A 19,389-nucleotide genomic window follows, 5' to 3' on the forward strand; every position below is an offset into this window, starting at 1 on the left:
CTGCATAAACGCATGGCCCAACACAGGAGAGCTAACTCCTCAGGCCTGGACTCCGCTGTCCACTTACACCTCAAGGAGAAAGCCCACTCCTTTGATGACAGCAATGTCCAAATCTTGGACAGAGAGGACAGATGGTTTGAAAGAGGAGTAAAAGAAGCCATCTATGTAAAAGTGGAGAAACCATCGCTAAACAGAGGAGGGGGTCTGAGACACCACTTATCTCCAATTTACAATGCCGCCCTTTCATCCCTTCCCAGGAGATTCAACAATCTAACCTCAAAGGACAACTGTTCACACATGGCCCGGGTGACCCCAACGACTGTCGTTCAGACTCAATAGAGCACTAACGAAGTCGAAACCAACTGCCCACCAACGACTGTCACTCTAACGACGGGCGTGGGCACTCCGAGCACAAAGGGTGTCAGTGACATCATCGGCCTTGTGAGAGGTTAAATACCTGCATCTCTACACCAGTTGGTTGGACCAGTCCCAGCCTGGTCAGATGCGTACATGAACTGATGAAGCCTCTTGGATGAGAGGTGAAACGTCTTCCTAGACAAACAACCAGTCCAGTTGTTTTTGACTGAAATTGCTTTGCGGATAACGATGACCTGGACGAATGAGAACATTCACAGGCCTGTCTAGTGCTTGTTTAGTTGTTGTTTTTTTTGTTTTTTTATATATATCTCAAACTGTCTTCATCTCTTGTCTTGTTAAATGCCAGGGGTCTAAGGGATAGTGGGAAACGCAAAGCTTTATTTTTATACGCTAAAAGATTTAAAACAGAGACTCATTCCACAGTTAATGAGGTTAATTTTTGGAGGTCACAGTGGGGAAACGATGGGGGACTTAATTTTTTGGACTTTGTTTATTTGGACAACACCTTTAAGATCAATTGGATCAAAGAATTTGCTGGAAAAAAAAAACTCAGTATGAAGTTGTTTCTCCAATTATATTTTTTCTTAAATTGGTGGTGTTGTGGGAATTTGGGATATTTGTAATTTATAATCATAGTTTTGTCAGGTCAGACGCAGTTCATTGCTCCTCTGATTAACCTTATCATATGACTAGTGCATAGCTTGTTTGTGCTAAATGGATAACATATATAACTGCCTCATGACATTGTATAATGGCACATCTGTGCTTCTGTACATTCTGTTTCTTGTAGATAACTCATGACTTTTTTATGGCCTATGTAGACCCTGGTTTAGAGACCTTGTGATGAGAGAAGTTGAGAGAGGGATTTTAATGTCTAAGGCATGTTTTCTTTGGTCTCAAGACATCAGCCAACCAAGGCTTAGCTCGTTCTATCTATTACCTTGGGACGCTGTCTGTCTGGATGGGGTGTCTCCTCCTCTAAAAGGCTGAGCACCAGTGGGCTCGGGGTCATTTCTGCTAAACTCTGAGCCTTGTGAGGAAGCAGGGGTTAACGTATTTTTGTCTGCAGAAGAAAATACTTTGTCAAAATAAACCACGGAGAAAAAGCTGATCCTGTTTGTTGATCTTTATTGAAGAAATCCATTTCCACAACAATTTGGCATCCCTGGATGGGCACCCGGAGTGAGAGGCACGGATTGGACAGGACTGATGGTGAAATATGTGCACAGTGAAGCTCCTACCTCAACCTCACCACAAATTCACAACAAACACTGCATCCCTGTGTATTTCAAACCCGGTAACACACTCAGACAGAGACTAGTACATCCGAAGGACAGAACACCACACCACCACAAAAGCAACCTGGTTTATGCTGTCCAATGCAACGAGGAATGCAAAGATCTTTACATTGGAGAAACTAAACAACCACTGCATAAACGCATGGCCCAACACAGGAGAGCTAACTCCTCAGGCCTGGACTCCGCTGTCCACTTACACCTCAAGGAGAAAGCCCATTCCTTTGATGACAGCAATGTCCAAATCTTGGACAGAGAGGACAGATGGTTTGAAAGAGGAGTAAAAGAAGCCATCTATGTAAAAGTGGAGAAACCATCGCTAAACAGAGGAGGGGGTCTGAGACACCACTTATCTCCAATTTACAATGCCGCCCTTTCATCCCTTCCCAGGAGATTCAACAATCTAACCTCAAAGGACAACTGTTCACACATGGCCCGGGTGACCCCAACGACTGTCGTTCAGACTCAATAGAGCACTAACGAAGTCGAAACCAACTGCCAACCAACGACTGTCACTCTAACGACGGGCGTGGGCACTCCGAGCACAAAGGGTGTCAGTGACATCATCGGCCTTGTGAGAGGTTAAATACCTGCATCTCTACACCAGTTGGTTGGACCAGTCCCAGCCTGGTCAGATGCGTACATGAACTGATGAAGCCTCTTGGATGAGAGGTGAAACGTCTTCCTAGACAAACAACCAGTCCAGTTGTTTTTGACTGAAATTGCTTTGCGGATAACGATGACCTGGACGAATGAGAACATTCACAGGCCTGTCTAGTGCTTGTTTAGTTGTTGTTTTTTTTGTTTTTTTTATATATATCTCAAACTGTCTTCATCTCTTGTCTTGTTAAATGCCAGGGGTCTAAGGGATAGTGGGAAACGCAAAGCTTTATTTTTATACGCTAAAAGATTTAAAACAGAGACTCATTCCACAGTTAATGAGGTTAATTTTTGGAGGTCACAGTGGGGAAACGATGGGGGACTTAATTTTTTGGACTTTGTTTATTTGGACAACACCTTTAAGATCAATTGGATCAAAGAATTTGCTGAAAAAAAAAAAACTCAGTATGAAGTTGTTTCTCCAATTATATTTTTTCTTAAATTGGTGGTGTTGTGGGAATTTGGGATATTTGTAATTTATAATCATAGTTTTGTCAGGTCAGACGCAGTTCATTGCTCCTCTGATTAACCTTATCATATGACTAGTGCATAGCTTGTTTGTGCTAAATGGATAACATATATAACTGCCTCATGACATTGTATAATGGCACATCTGTGCTTCTGTACATTCTGTTTCTTGTAGATAACTCATGACTTTTTTATGGCCTATGTAGACCCTGGTTTAGAGACCTTGTGATGAGAGAAGTTGAGAGAGGGATTTTAATGTCTAAGGCATGTTTTCTTTGGTCTCAAGACATCAGCCAACCAAGGCTTAGCTCGTTCTATCTATTACCTTGGGACGCTGTCTGTCTGGATGGGGTGTCTCCTCCTCTAAAAGGCTGAGCACCAGTGGGCTCGGGGTCATTTCTGCTAAACTCTGAGCCTTGTGAGGAAGCAGGGGTTAACGTATTTTTGTCTGCAGAAGAAAATACTTTGTCAAAATAAACCACGGAGAAAAAGCTGATCCTGTTTGTTGATCTTTATTGAAGAAATCCATTTCCACAACAATTTGGCATCCCTGGATGGGCACCCGGAGTGAGAGGCACGGATTGGACAGGACTGATGGTGAAATATGTGCACAGTGAAGCTCCTACCTGAACCTCACCACAAATTCAGCTGAAAAGTGGGGGCCTAACATCCAACAGCCGGCATGTCCTCTCACTGCTGGTGCCTACTGATCTCAGTGGAGAAGATGAGGGTTCGAGTCCCTCCTCTGCAAATGGTTCCACTTGCGTCCACTTGTTGACAGTGGGGTTCTGTGCAAGGGCCGGCCAGCAGTTTGATCAGCTGCTCTCTTTTCAGTTTGAGTCTGATTGTGTGTGTGTGTGTGTGTGTGTGTGTGTATGTGTGTGTGTGTGTGTGTGTGTGTGTGTGTGTGTGTGTGTGTGTGTGTGTGTGTGTGTGTGTGTGTGTGTGTGTGTGTGTGTGTTGAGAGCTGTAGAAAAAGAGTTGTGAGTAAAGGCTCTGTTTTAGTCCACGGTCACATCAACAGCATTACCCTCCCTTCCTTCGCTTTGAGGGAACATGGAATAAATAACTAGAAACAAAATACCCCAGACAGACCTAAACTAAGCAAGATGGGGTCAGCTCTAAGCAAACGCGACAAGGCATAGCCCTAAGCCCAAACCTCCAGTATATGATCAAACAAACTACGGTGAATCTTCCGTTGACCAATTCAAATTTTGGGCCACTGAGTGTGGTTTTCCTGATACAGGCAGTTTTAGTCTCCGACTATTGGAAATTTTGAAGGTGAACCTCAGGCAAAAGGAGGAAGATGACACGGAAAAGCAAAAGAGCAGGAGGGGCAGAAGAAAGGAGCCTGATTGGGCCGCCTGTAATAGCTGGCTACAGGAAGCCAGGCTGAGAGACAGAAGGCAGCAGACAGGCAGGGAAACGGTAACCCCCCCCCCCCCCCCCTTCTTCTTCTCTGTGTCTTAAACTAGATGCGACAGCAGCAGGCTCAGCAGGCTCAGCCCTAGATCCAGGCGGCTGCCCAGCCCGCACCACAACCCCACCAACTGCTCTACCCTCTCGGGGACCTGGCTGCACTGGGGAGAGGGGGAGGAGGCCAGCCGACCACCACAAGAGGCAGAACCAGGGTCAGAGGCAGAGGACTCGACCCCTGGCGATCGCGATCATCTACCCCACCCCCCGCCTACGTGCACGAGCCCGGCTCCCACTACACCAGGAGCAAAAACCCGAACTATGTGACACAGGATGACTACTTTCGGAATGAAAACCTCTCTGTACTTGCACCCATGGTCAAAGTAGCAGATGGAGCACAAGGAGTACAATTGTTTCACAGGCTCTGGACATTTACGGACATAAAAGAGGCTGCCGCCCTGTTCCCCAAGGTCAAAGATGGAGGACAGAAATATGCAGCGGAGCCCCTGACTTTTTGCCAACATTTCCGACCTACCACGCAGGAGTTGCACAGATTACTGATGGTACAAATGGGAACATCCTGGGGCCAAGTGACCGACGGCTATCCAGAGGAGGACTTAAAAATGATAAACACCCCTTGGGCCCATGCGGATAACCACGCCTATGTCTCAGCCATCCAGCATCTGGCCACTCGCATCACAGTCACATTCCATCCTCAGGACGGACGTGACTAAATTATCTTCCTGCAAGCAGAATGAAGGTGAGCTGGCATCCGAATATCTCTCCAGGCTGAGACAGATGCATGACAACCACAGCTGCATGGGAAGCTCATCTTCGAGATCGCTTCATCAACGGACTGAGGCCAGAAATCAGAGAAAAGGTGAAAGACGTGTGTCGGCTGGCAAACTGGATGGCTGAAGACAATCGAGCTGCATGCCATTCATGCTGAGACAGCCGCCGCCAATAAGAAGAAAGCCGAGACAGAGCAAACAGTGGCCAAGTTGCAAATGGCTCAACTGAATGCGTATGCTGGCTACAACACCAACAGACAGAGAGGCAGTATGACGGAAACGGCATGACTGGCCACAGAGAAAACCCACCCAGTAAAAGCAAGATAATTAGGACGGAAGAGACAATCGACACGGAGGTCGCGAAAGAGGCAGAGGGCGTGGACGAGGGCCAAGGGGACGAGACGAGAGCTGTTTCATCTGCGGGAAGCATGGACACTGGCAAAACAACTGCCCAGAGTGTGAACAATGGCAGAACAACCGCCAGGGATTCCGACATAGGGGCGGAGGGCTGGGGAGAGTGACAGGCGCATCTTGCTTAGAAAAAACACACACATCACTAAAACTTGCAGGAATGTATGCTTCACTAAACTCTGCCGCCTAAAAGAATCTACCCATACTTACACTCACCTTTGCAGGCCTACCCCTCTCATTCCTAGTAGATTCCGGAGCAACAGAATCTGTTATACGACAAACAGAGTTCAAAATAACACCCAAAATGAGCGGGAGATGTGTAAAACCTATCGGGGCCTCTGGGACTGCTGTGACAGAACGATACTCTTCCACTGAGATGTGTAGATGAGTGGAGGGGCAGTTTTAAGCACTCTTTCCTTCTGTCAAAACTGTGCCTGATAAACCTCATAGATAGAGATCTTATGTGTGTGCTAGGCATAGACATTAACTCAGGCCCGGAAGGCCTCACCATAATTAGGAATGATTCATACACTCAACCCTTCCTGACTTCTCCTGATAGTGCAGCTACTTATCACTATCTATGGCACCTCTCCCACTCAATTCTCACTGCTGTAGCAGGCACACACATTCACCCTGCCACACACACACACCCTGGTATCTTGTGTCACGCTGACTTGCATTGTGCTGCGCACATCTCCTCAGGGACAAACATGGTTTGAACAAAGTACTCTGTGTGATAGTTTGGAACTACAATGCCTGTATTGGGATAACACACGCTGTGCAATCTCTATGTGCCTGCCTAATGTTTCATTCCAAGTGCCGCAATTCCCATATGTTTCCTTGATCAAAACAGAGGAGCCGCAAAATCTGGAACCTTGGCTGACAAAATGCATCAAGGTGACCAGGTGGAAACAAACGGCCGACCCCGCAACTGAGTATCATGAAGGTTTGAAGGTGCATCGAGTAACAATTCAAAAGGCAGTCAGTGTTCTGAGACAGCCTTCAAAACCCAGATATATCCTCTACATCACACTTCACACATCATGATAGCCTTTACCAAGCCAGTGCAGTCGGCGGACTGAACCATCGCAGGCCTCGCTCCCTGGTTAGAGGTTCTGAACATCAGCGCCGTCAACTACGAGAAATCGACAGTCAGATTCAGAAACGTTACAACTACTCTGAGTCAGGTGCATCATTTAGCGATGACGACAAACCCCACACAGCAACGAAGAGCTGTGTGCTTTGTAAGAAAGTGCCAGACATCACTTGACCAAATCTGGGCACGTCCTTTTGCAACCAGACAGGGAGTGCCACATGCTGCAGCGCATGGAATGCTGCCTACACCAAACCTGAGTGCAAGAACGTTGGACCTTACCTGGGCAGACTGAACCTCACACATACCCACAGCCTGGACCGCGAGGGTGAGGACAATCCAGTGATAACCATGCCCTCTAGTGATGGGTTTGGCGCTTTGAGACAACATGTGTGGGTGTGTGCACAGCACGTCTATCAATCACTGAGACCAGGCTGGTGCGGGTCTTGCTATCTTGCCAGACTTCTGCCCTCGGTTACCGTTGTGCCAAGCCTGGAATATTTCCACACACACTACAGTAACTACTATAGACCACACAGAGCCAGATGCACAACAACACCTGTCTCCCAAGCTGAAAAGGGGTTCTCTGGAACCTTTCCTTGGTGGGGAATGGTCAACAATGCACATAAGATTGATGAAATATCCTTGGAGCTCGAAAATCTGACTGGGCTCACTGCCACCGGCTTCGCTGCATTGACTCCTGTTGTCCATGGTATCAGAAATGTGGCCCTACAAAACAGGGGCGTGTGTGCCACATTATCGGGACAAAATGCTGCACCCATGTGACTGCATTAGGTGACAACTTGACTCACATTGTCGCCCACTTGAACAAACTGTTGCACAGAGAGAAAAGCAAAGACTCATGACGGCTGGGACCTTTGGTCCTGGCTCACGATGGGGGGATGGAAAACCACCTCTGTCAGATTCCTACTCCCTGTGTTGATTGTGGTGTTGGTAATGTTGTTGGTCATTTGTTGCGTGCTGCGCTGCTGCTGCTCGTGGTTTCCTTAGTGAGGTACCCACGAATCACCATGACCCCAGATGAAGATCTGTGGGTACCACCGTTTTTGGATTCAGATGTTGAGTCAAACTAATGTAAACACAAAATGTGAATCTTAGAGGGTGATTACACTACAACTACATGCACGATGACAACAATAAAAATCCTCACCCTTTTGTGCAAACCATGACATGGGGGGGTGTGGGGGGGGGGGTGGGTTGTTTAGATATCATTCGTCTCAACCCGGTGAAGAGTGACAACCGACTTTGTCAAGGGGCCTGTAGAAATTAGAAAGTAGCTGAGCGGGGACGGTGAGTTGGGGGCCCTGTGGTTAGAAGTTTGGCCAGATACATGTATGCTGTATCCGCACCTCCTTTTTCAATCATATTTTATCGTTTTCCCCCCTGTAGGGTGGAGGTTTCAAACCATTAGGTCAATTTGTGGCATGTGGTAGGGAAAGAAAGAAAGGGGTTTATCTGTATTATGCTATTCATCGTTTGTTCCTTTCCCCCTCACTCATTTATTGCATGATAATTATCTTTTGTGACTAATCCAATCACTGTTTTTACCCAAATCAACTTTATTCATCCATAATATAAAAAGGCTTTTCTCCAGTTTTGATGCATGCTATGTTAACCCTTTTCAAAAAATTGAAAAATAGATAAGTTACAAATTTCCTGTTGTAGTGAACATAAAATGTTCAATGGGGGGACTGTTGTGGGAATTTTGGATATTTGTAATTCATAATCATAGTTTTGTCAGGTCAGACGCAGTTCGGTGTCTCCTCTGTTTAACCTTATCATATGACTAGTGCATAGCTTGTTTGTGCTAAATGGATAACATATATAACTGCCTCATGACATGGTATAGTGGCATATACTATGTTCTTCTGTTCATCCTGTTTTTTGCAGATAACTCATGACTGTTTTTATGGCCTATGTAGACCCTGGTTTAGAGACCTTGTGATGAAAACTGTTGAGAGAGGGATTGTAATGTCTAAGGCATGTTTGCTTTGGTCTCAAGACGTCACCCCACCAAGGCTTAGCTCGTTCTATCTATTACCTTGTGACCTTGTCTGTCTGGATGGGGTGTCTCTTCCTCTAAAAGGCTGAGCACCAGTGGGCTCTTGGTCATTTCCGCTAAACTCTGACCTTTTGAGGAAGCAGGGGTGAACGTATTTTTGTCTGCAGAAAAAAATACTTGAAAAAGCTGATCCTGTTTGTTGATCTTTTTTGAAGAAATCCATTTCCACAACAGTGATCTAAAATGCATTTTAGTATGAATGAATATAAAGTATATAAATCCCTACTCGTCTCTCCAACTTTCATAAACAAGTTCTGCTTGCATGGTCAGTGATATACAAACACAACTTTTCAGGTGTGAATTTGTAAGACTGCTGTATATTGGAGGAAGTGGTTTGAGGGGCCCTAGGCGCTGATTAGCAGCCACACTAATCAGCTGAGAAAGGCGCTATATAAATCCAATCCATTACTTTACAAGAACATATCCATGGCATACCTATAACTCCTAAACAGTATGCCATGGTTAATAGTTTTTTCAAAAGTAATATGTCTGTTTCTGTACTTGATGCTCCCCTTACTGATGTAACTGATTCACCAGTTGGTAAAGTATGCTTCAGCACATCTGTTAGGAAGAACAATCAGAAAATCTGTGCTCTTTTCCAATGTAATATTATCTGTTTCTCCTGTAATATTTTACTGGAATAGTCATGTAAATAACTTATGCACTAAAAAAATTTGATTTTGAGCTCCTCTTGCAAAATGTCCTTTTCGGCTTCGTAAAGAGTGACGCTCCAGCTGAAAAAGAATATTTCTTAATTAATCTCATTTAAATTCTTGCAAAGTCTTACATCCACAAGTGTAAATTTGCCAAAGTAAAACCCATTTTTTTGTGTTTTCATGAAAGAACTGTATTTCAAGTCAATATCCATGTCTAATAACAAGAAAGCTATCAACACTATAAATCTGTGCTCCAACTTTAATATTTTTACTTCAATTTAATGATATATCTTACTTTTTTCTCTTTGTTTTTTTTAAATTTAGCATTATTATTTTTCATCTCTATTATGTATGTATTTATTTTGTTGTTATGTCTATTTGTTACCCAACTGTTATTAATGTGATGCTCGTCATATGGTTTGTTGTACTGTAAGTGTATTGTGTAAAACAATAATAAAGTTTAAAAAAAAAAACGTTACCCATAATAGCACACAGCGGAATATAATGTTACTGTGGAAATTTGGTAGGCTAAGTACACTTATCCACAATGTATACACGAGACTTCTCTCTCTCTCTCTCTCTCTCTCTCTCTCTCTCTCTCTCTCAAAAAAGTAGTCATCATGCAGAATGACCCATTTCAGAATATTATATTATATTTATTAATAGACGAATGTTAATATCAGTAATAATATAATAATAATATATATATATTTTTTTCTTTTCTTCCCGTGGTACTTCCATAAAAAAATCATTAGGCTAAAAGATCATGGAATACTTGTGAAACACGTTTGATTTGTGATCGGAGTGACAGCTGACTGACAGATAAAGCAGGTGCCTGTGCTTTTGTGCAACCGAATCGTGGATAAAGTAAGTCAGGATAACCGGAATATCCCGGCTTAGTCCCCTATCTAGGTTTCGTGCTACAGCCCCCAGATAACAACTGTAAAAGACACATCATTCTGTAAACACGAGATGTGCTTTATTCATTGTTTCTAATTGGATGGCGCTGGCATTAGCCCCACCCCTACTTTTGGCTTATTGGGTTGACGAACACGTTTCTGTGTTCTGATTGGCTTTCAGTTAGACACAGCACATTTCCGCAAATTCAGTCCGTTTCTAGTCTGTTTGTGTTTTGACGTTATTGTACAGAGCTCTTCAGATCTCCACAGAAGTCCACAAGCAAGGACACAGTCAACGTTCGACACCTCGGTTCGTAGCTATAACTGCTTGAAAACAGGGTCTTAATGAGACATGACAAATGCATCTCCTGCTTCAAGGCTTCAACTGTGTCGTTGTATCACTACACCGGAGTTTTATCTGCTAATGCTAATAATGCTAGCTAAGATCAGCTGCGGGGTCCTTGTTTACCGTTACTAAAGTAACTTAGCTTAGTTAGCCAATAGCTGTATTGTGTAGACTTGGCAGTTGCCACGAGTGTTGCCCGTATTGGGCCGCTCGTTGATAGTGGTGCAAGCTCTCTGAATGAATGTTCAGAATATGTAACCGTGGCTAAGCAGCCAAGCTTCTCAGTCTAGGTTTCCAGAGAAGCTCAACCGCATGTAGCCCAGTCTCTCCTGTTGTTGACAGAATTGCATAAGCGTTTGACCAGTGTGATGGTGCGCAGTTATTTTGAGTATATATATATATATATAGTATTTAAGTATTGCAATTGAATGTTGCTCTAACAAGTGGCTTTGGTACATCAAAACCTGAATGAGAGATAATTACATAAACAGCATTGGTCGATTTTGGCAGGTCAATTCGTCTTGAATTTAAGATAGAGGTATTTAAATATGTGACATAAATGGTTTAGGGTTTGCTTTTTTCATTTGATTACATCTGTCGAGGTAATCAGTAATATTAGCTACTGCAGTATTCTGATAGCACATGGCTGCATATCCCTGACTTTAAATTTTGAGTTAGTTGATATTCCCATAGCCTGCATTCATCCATCATCCACATCTGGGTAAAGTTCTTTGTAGGGAACAGACTTTTCCCCTAGTCACATCCTCCAGCTCCTACAGGGGTACCCTGAGATGCTTTCAGATTAGTTGGAAAATTCCATCCTCACGGTCAGACTCAGCTCAGTTGGATAAGCTGGGTAATAATTAGGATATTACTTTGTCCTCCAATGGAATTGTATCGTGATGATATCATATATTGAGATATTGTGAATTATGTCATGTAAATTAAAATTACAAGCACATACTAACTCTCATCAATAACAGATGCAAAATACAATAATAGACTATAGGGGTGGTAATCTCTAGGCACCTTTCGATTACAGGGGCTGCAATCGACTGCAGAACAGTAAAAGTAAGTCTGCCTGTAGCAGCATACTTTTTAGGGATCGACCAATATGGATTTTTTAGGGCCAATGCCCATACCGTTTTTTTTTCATCAGCCGATTTTCTTGACCCGATATTTGTAGCCGATTCTTTTTTTCCCCCTCAACTTATATCATGAAAATTACACAATGATGATAACAAATGTTACGAGTCTCAATTAAAAAAAAAGGAACAATTATTGAACTTAAAAAAGGCGTCTCCATCGGCGGATACCAATACACCTAAACGACGAAAATTTTGGTCGATAATATCGGCCGGCCAATGTATCAGTCTATCACTATGACTTTTAGTAAATTAAATCAGACTTCACAATATTCCTAACGACATAAAAAGCTGCACTTATTGACAAATAAATAATAGAGAATCCAAAACAGTTCAGCCATATTTGCACCCTTGTAGCTCTCATTAGGAGCACATGCAATGCTAGCTGCCACTCATCTGTGATGAAATGCACAGTTACAGTGACATAAGATTCTGTGAAAAAGAATGTCCACGTATCATATGTTAAAGCTATCCTACCCGCTTTCTATAGTGATGCCATGACTTTGGCTTTCGTCTTGTTGCAGAGTTGGCAGATGTGCTATTTCAGTCATTTGTTGGTGGCTTTGTATCGTTAGAAACCCAGTCATATCTTTGAGTGGCCATGCATCATTCCCTTTTTTTCCCCTGAGACAGGAAAGAGTCATATCTACCTCTAAAACTTCCTGCTTTAAATGCTATCAAAATCGTCATTTTGCGTGATTTAAAATAGAAAGTGTTAGAGAGAGGTTCTGGTGAAACTACAAGCGCTAGTTGATAATTTTCAAACCCACCTATAGGGGTTGGGACCCACTGACGCTACAGACCTATTACTGATCAATGAGTGGGACCTCACTATACATCTGCCATCTTACTTGGAAGCTAAGATAAGATAACAGGCGCTGTGGAGAAAGATGATGAAGTAACGATAATGGTAGAGTGGAACGGTTTACAAAATCCACTGTTCGGTTCATATCACGGATTTGGGGTCACAGTTTTTCAGTTCGGTTCGGTTGTTTTTTTCTATTTCTTTAAGATTCTAAAAATACCATGTATCAGATCTGTAGCCTAATAATTAAAAACAAATGTAATCAGATATCCTCAAGGACATGTCATGCAATCATGCAAAAACGGCAGCTTGCTTAGGGATTACTGTAACAATCTTAAATGAAAGTGAAGGGAGATTTTGAAACAGTAGGAGACACATTGCTTCATTTACGCATTGATATATTTATTTGGCAAAAAGGTAAACAATTGTTTGCCTTCTAGGTAAGAATATAAACACTTTAACATTATCAAATCTTAGAAAAAATGAAGAAAATAAGTTTTCTTTCACTAAAATACGCACAAACAGCAATCACTGAACTGACTTAAATAATTTTGGAATTGGGGCTGGTTGACGAAAATGATCCGAAATGAGGGGCCGGAAAAATATGAGCATCACATTAATGGATATTGTAAAACAATAAAGTGAGATAGGAGTACATACAGTATATTGTTTTTATTTTATCAATGTAAATAGTAGTCATAGGCCTCAAAGTGCAACAAGCTTGTCAAAAAACAATCCTTGTTAAATGAACAAACCTGTTAACCAGAAGTTTGAGGCTCTTGTCCTTTACTTCAGTATTTTATTTATATGCTACTTTATACTTCTACTTCACTACAAATCAGTGGAAATATTCTACTTTTTACTGCACTACATTTATCTGATTACTTCAGTTACTAGTTACTTTATCAGGCTGACAAGCACATATGAAACATTAGTTTATCCATCAAAAACTGGACTGACAAAAATTAACGTAACATACAGGGTAGCATGATTTTTCTGAAAAACCTTATCGACTTATCCATCTTTACAGATATGGCTGCAGAGTAAACACAGGCTTCGCAGTGACAGAAACTAAAACTTCTCTATCCATTCTCTGGTGAACTGGCGGTTTTCTGTGACAACTTTTCTTTTTTTCAGAGTAGAAAGAGACATTGATGTGGTGATTTAACCACAGATTAAACAAGACTGAAACGATTGAGAACAACAAAGCGGAGCTTAGCGAGCTGTTGCCAAGAGGATTCAAAAACCCACAGAGAAGAGTGAGAGCATGCATAGCGGGAACATGCCTAGCGGAACCGTGCGTAGCGTTGTGGCCGTGTGCCTACAGGGAGCGCATGGAGCAAGTCTCCCAGCGCGCCGGGTTTTGACATGCTGAGACGTAGCGCTGAAATGGATACGAGAAAGGACAGCGGTCATGAAGGCTTACGCTACGTTGCACCTCATAAACCGAATGGTACACACCTGTACCGAACCGTGACATGCGTACCGAACAGGACGTATTTTTTTAATAAACCGTTCCACCCCTAGACAATGGCGGAAGGTACTCAGTATGATATGGAAGAAAAGGATTTTGCAGATCTGATGCTCAAATCAGATGTTCGGGGTTGCCCTTATGAGCTGCAATATAGCAATGAGCAGCCGAAGCTGATGAATTATTAATACTTGACTTATCCAAAAATTTTTTACATTTTTTATTGTTCCAAATTTGATAGAATATCCACTGTGGCAATACAACTCCGATGCTACCATGTTTTTTATGAATAACCAAGGCCCCTTCAACAAAAAATCTTTATTTTTTGAAAAAAAAAAACAATGAGCAAAATTAGAGAACAGTATCCATTGTGACAGAAGAGAAAATGTTTTCTTCGGGCTATAGGATTAAAAAATTAATAGGAAGTGAAGAGGCCACAACTTCGAATGACTTCAGCACATGATCTGCGCCCACAGGGCATCACTAGTTTCTCACACTGCTCTCTTCCACAGTTCAGTAACTGTAGCGGGTTATTAGCCACTTTGTCGCCAAGGATTTTCCAGAGATTCTCTATGGGGTTTAGATCTGGGCTGGACATTTAATTTTTTCAATATTCTTAGCTTTAAGGAACTGCTTAACCTGTTTTGCAGTGTGACAGGGGACATTGTCTTGCATGAAAATTGCAGCTGATTGGGAGACAGTTGGAGGTATTGCATGTTGCTGAAGGAGGTTCACATAAACATTTGCATTCACCATGTAGCTGTACAAGAGGCCCACCTCAGAAAACATATCCCAAACCATGACACTTCCACCTCCAAATTGAAATGACTTCTTTACACACTTTGGGTTCAGTCTATCCCCAGTCCTATGCCCAACATAATCTTTCTATCAGACCCAAATAAACTGAACGTCCTCTCATCACTGAAGTCACTCTGGACCAGTTTTCCTCTGTCCACACAACATGCTCCTCAACAAAGGCAAGGCTAGCCTTTTTTTTCTGTCTGCTGATGAGAGGTTTGGTCACTGCAGAGTGGGCTTTCAGTCCAAAAAGTCTTTAATGATGAGACACTGTGTGCAGAGACAGATCCTTGCCCTGTTCAGCACTGAACTGGAGACCAACTCCAGCTGCAGTGTTGAACTGATTCCCCATTGAGCATCTTCTCATAATCCTGTCCTCTCGTGCACTTGTTTTACGTGGACGACCGGCCTTTTCGAGGGACTTAAATTAATCTGTGTCCTTGTAAAGTTTCAATATCCTTGAAATCACAGACTGTGAACGCCCAACCTCTCTCTGATGGCTGAGAGGGTCATCCCTTTGGCCTTCATCTTGACAACCTGCTGTCTCAGGGTTTAGGTCTCCTTAAAGCAGCTCCCCATCTTGCAAAGTAACCATGAGAGCTGCCAGATAAATAGGGTGTGTCCACCAATGAAGTCAATTGTCACCAGGTGCAGATTAACACCAATAACTGGGAGGGATCTCAAAGTGTTCTCTAATTTTGCTCACTGTTTTTTCACTAAATAAAGGTTTTTGTTTAAGTGCCTTGGTTATTAAAAAACACGTAGTACAGCAGTGGTATAGCCACAACAGATATTCTATTGCATTCTGGACAATAAAGAATAACAACTAGGGGTGGAACGGTTTATTGAAAAACTCAGTCCCCTTTGGTACGCATGTCACGGTTCGGAACACGTGTGTACCGCTTGGTTTATGAGGTGCAACGTAGCGTGAGCCTTCATAGCCGCTGTCCTCTCTTGTATCCATCTCAGCGCTACTTCTCAGCATGTCAAATCCTGGCGCACGGGGAGTCTTGCTCCACGCGCTCCCTGTAGACACGCGGCCACAGCGCATTTTCTCCAACCGGCCTCAATTCCAAATGAATTGAATAACCCTGAAGTAGCCTTTATTCAGTCAGTTCAGTGATTGCTGTTTGTGCGTATTTTACTGAAAGATTTTATTTTCTTCATTTTTTCTAAGATTTCATAATGTAAAAGTGTTTATATTCTTACCTAGAAGGCAAACAATTGTTTACCCTTTTGCCAAATAAATATATAAATGCATAAATGTAGCAATGTCTTTCCTACTGTTTCAAAATCTCACTGTAGTTTCTTTTCAGATTGTTACAGTAATCCCTATAGGACGAACCCTCCTTTCCAGCACCTTGGAGTAGACTTTACCAGGGAGGCTGAGTAATGTGATACCCCTGTAATTGGCACACACCCTCTGGTCCCCCTTTTTAAACAGAGGAACCACCACCCCAGTCTGCCACTCCCTTGGAACCGTCCCAGACCTCCATGCAATGTTGAAGAGATGTGTCAACCAAGACAGACCTCTCCAAACCCAAAGCTTTCAGCATTTCTGGATGAATCTCATCAATCCCTGGGGCTTTGCCACTGTGGAGTTGTTTGACTACCTCAGTGACTTCCGCCAGGGATATTGACAATGATTCCCCATCAGCCTCCAGCTCAGCCTCTCTCTAAGAGGGCATGTTAGTCGGATTAAGGAGTTCCTCAAAGTGCTCCTTCCACCGCCCGACTACCTCATCAGCTGAGGTCACCAGCATCCCGTCCTTACTGTAAACAGCTTGGACGATTCCCCGTTTCCCCCTCCTGAGATGTTGAATGGTTTTCCAGAAGCACCTTGGTGCCGCCCAAAAGTCCTTCTCCATGGCTTCTCCGAACTCCTCCCACACCCGCTGCCTATAGTCGAACCTCAGATTGAAGAGGAACAATGTGGATTCCGTCCTGGATGTGGAACAACGGACCAGCTCTTCACTCTCGCAAGGATCCTTGAGGGGGCTTGGGAGTATGCCCATCCAGTCTACATGTGTTTTGTGGATCTGGAGAAGGCATATGACCAGGTCCCTCGGGAGATACTGTGGGAGGTGCTGCGGGAGTATGGGGTGAGGGGGTAACTTCCGTGGGCCTCCAATCTCTGTACACCCAAAGCGAGAGCTGTGTCCGGATCCTCGGCAGTAAGTCGTATTTGTTCCCGGTGGGGGTTGGCCTCCGCCAGGGGTGCGCTTTGTCACCAATCCTGTTCGTGATTTTCATGGACAGGATATCAAGGCGTAGTCGTGGTGGGGAGGGGTTGCTGTTCGGTGGGCTGAGGATCTTGTCTCTGCTTTTTGCAGACGATGTGGTCCTGATGGCATCGTCGGTCAGTGACCTTCAACACTCACTGGATTGATTCGCAGCCGAGTGTGAAACGGCTGGGATGAGGATCAGCACCTCTAAATCTGAGGCCATGGCTCTCAGCAGGAAACCGGTGGATTGCTTACTCGGAGCAGCGGGGGCGGTATTGCAGTCGCTCTACCGCACCGTTTTGACGAAAAGAGAGATGAGTCGGAAGGCAAAGCTCTCGATCCACCGGTCAATCTTCTTTCCTACCCTCACCTATGGTTATGAAAGCTGGGTCATGACCGAAAGAACGAGGTCGCGGGTACAAGCGGCTGAAATGGGTTTTCTCAGGAGGGTGGCTGGAGTCTCCCTTAGAGATAGGGTGAGAAGTTCAGCCATCCTTGAGGAACTCTGAGTAGAGCCTCTGCTCCTTTGCGTTGAAAGGAGCCAGTTGAGGTGATTCTAGTAAGGACGCCCCCTGGGCGACTACCTAGGGAGGTGTTCCAGGCACGTCCAGCTGGGAGGAGGCCTCGGGGAAGACCCAGGACTAGGTGGAGAGATTATATCTCCACACTGGCCTGGGAACGCCTCGGGATCCCCCAGTTAGAGCTGGTTAATGTGGCCCGGGAAAGAGAAATTTGGGGTCCCCTGCTAAAACTGCTGCCCCCGCGACCCGACCCCGGATAAGCGGATGAAGATGAGATGAGATGAGACAGTAATCCCTAAACAAGCTGCCTCATTGTTTCAGTTTTTGCATGATTGCATGACATGTCCTTAAGAATATCTAATTACATTTTTTTAAATTATTAGGCTCCAGATCTGATACATGATTTTTTTAGAATCTAAAAGAAATAGAAAAAAAACAACCGAACCGAAAAACTGTGACTCTAAAACCGTGATATGAACCGAACAGTGGATTTTGTGAACCGTTCCACCCCTAATAACAACATTTAAAAGTATTCTGTGTTTACCATACATAGACCAATGTTCATTCATATTGGGTTTTTTCAATGCGATTTTACATTTTTAGCACTATTTCTCACTGTCATTCTCGTTCTCACACACACACACACAGAGTGACAGGCGCGCACACTTGCCAGTGGGGGTGCACTTATCAAGCAGACCCGCACTTGCCCAATGTTTTCAACCAACCTAACTACAACTCGGACCACCAGTATTAATATTAAAATATACGGCTGTTTATTTAACTGTTTTAGAGTCTGCTAAACAACTTGTTTTTGGCTAATTCACACAAAATAGATATCTGCAATAGAGCAGCGCGCCACAGCCTGCAGCTCTCTCTCTCTCTCGTCCAACTCACTGCAGCCGCCCGTGCTTGTGCCGACAGTCTATGGTGTTCACACAGTTTCGCTCTGTAACTTCTGGTTGGTGCTTAAATCTAAGATATGGATGTAATGATAGGTCTTGATACAGTTAAAAATCAATTATTTGTGTGATGATTCAAATTGGTTGAGATAAAAAAAAATTAATTGGATGGCGCTATCTACTTTTGACTTTGTTGACATTCTATGTCTCTCGTCTCAGGTGGTGCAAAGATGGCGGCGGCCATAGCAGGTCGTGGTCGTATCGGAGGTTCTTACTCAGTTTTGTCTTTTGGAAATGAAAGAAGTTGTGTATCTTCATCCACTGATTTCCTGCCCTACGCGCTGTTTGTGACACAGGCTGGCAGCGGTGCGGAGCAAGTTATTATGTAGATGTAGATTTCAGGAATAGCTCAGTAGGCTACGCAGGCATGTGTGTGTGCGTGCGTGCGTGTGTGTGTGTGTGAAGAAAGACTGAAGATGAACTCAGAGCAGACAGCTGTAGCTGGTGATGGTCGGAGCAGAGAAGAAATCAGCAGTTTAGTTTCAGTAAATGTTTCAGATTTCCTGACGCTGGTTTGTTTCGGTAAACAGCGCCTCTGCTAACAGAATGGTATTCATCATGTGTACGAGTAATATGAATAACCTGAGTTCTCTGTGCTCTTGTTAACAACATATCCTGAATATGATCATAAGCCTCATAACATGTTAATTCTATGTCATATTAAAACTATGAACAGAACACAGGCAAAGCCTTAGTTTCATTGTTTTTTTAAATTAAATTATTGCTTTTGTTATTAAAAAAAAAATGTATGTGTTCAGTTTAACTTTTAGAAAGAAAAGGAAATGGCAGTTTATACCTTTAGAAATAATATTCATTCATTTGAAAAAGAAAAGATAAGAGAATAGCCTATATATTTTGTAGATTTGATCACTTTTTCAGCCTAAGCTGATTTTGTTATGCTTAATGATGCTGTTATAGGCCTGTTGCTGATACTCTGAGCTTTTATCCTGTCTGTCTGTATAATTCATG

The 19,389-nt window shown here is 43.4% G+C and overlaps 1 protein-coding gene across 2 annotated transcripts in view; it reads left to right on the forward strand.

The window, feature by feature from the left end:
* The first annotated feature begins 10,370 nt into the window (after nucleotides 1-10,370).
* Nucleotides 10,371-19,389, forward strand: part of bcas3 (BCAS3 microtubule associated cell migration factor) — a 555,891-nt gene continuing 546,872 nt past the window's right edge. For both annotated transcript variants that reach the window (XM_083914409.1, XM_083914410.1), the window contains exon 1: nucleotides 10,371-10,460. The gene's annotated coding sequence lies outside the window, so the exon portion shown is untranslated. The remainder of the gene's footprint in view (nucleotides 10,461-19,389) is intronic.

Source organism: Echiichthys vipera, assembly GCF_963691815.1.
Source record: "Echiichthys vipera genome assembly, chromosome: 5".
Classification (NCBI taxonomy): Eukaryota; Metazoa; Chordata; class Actinopteri; order Perciformes; family Trachinidae; genus Echiichthys; species Echiichthys vipera.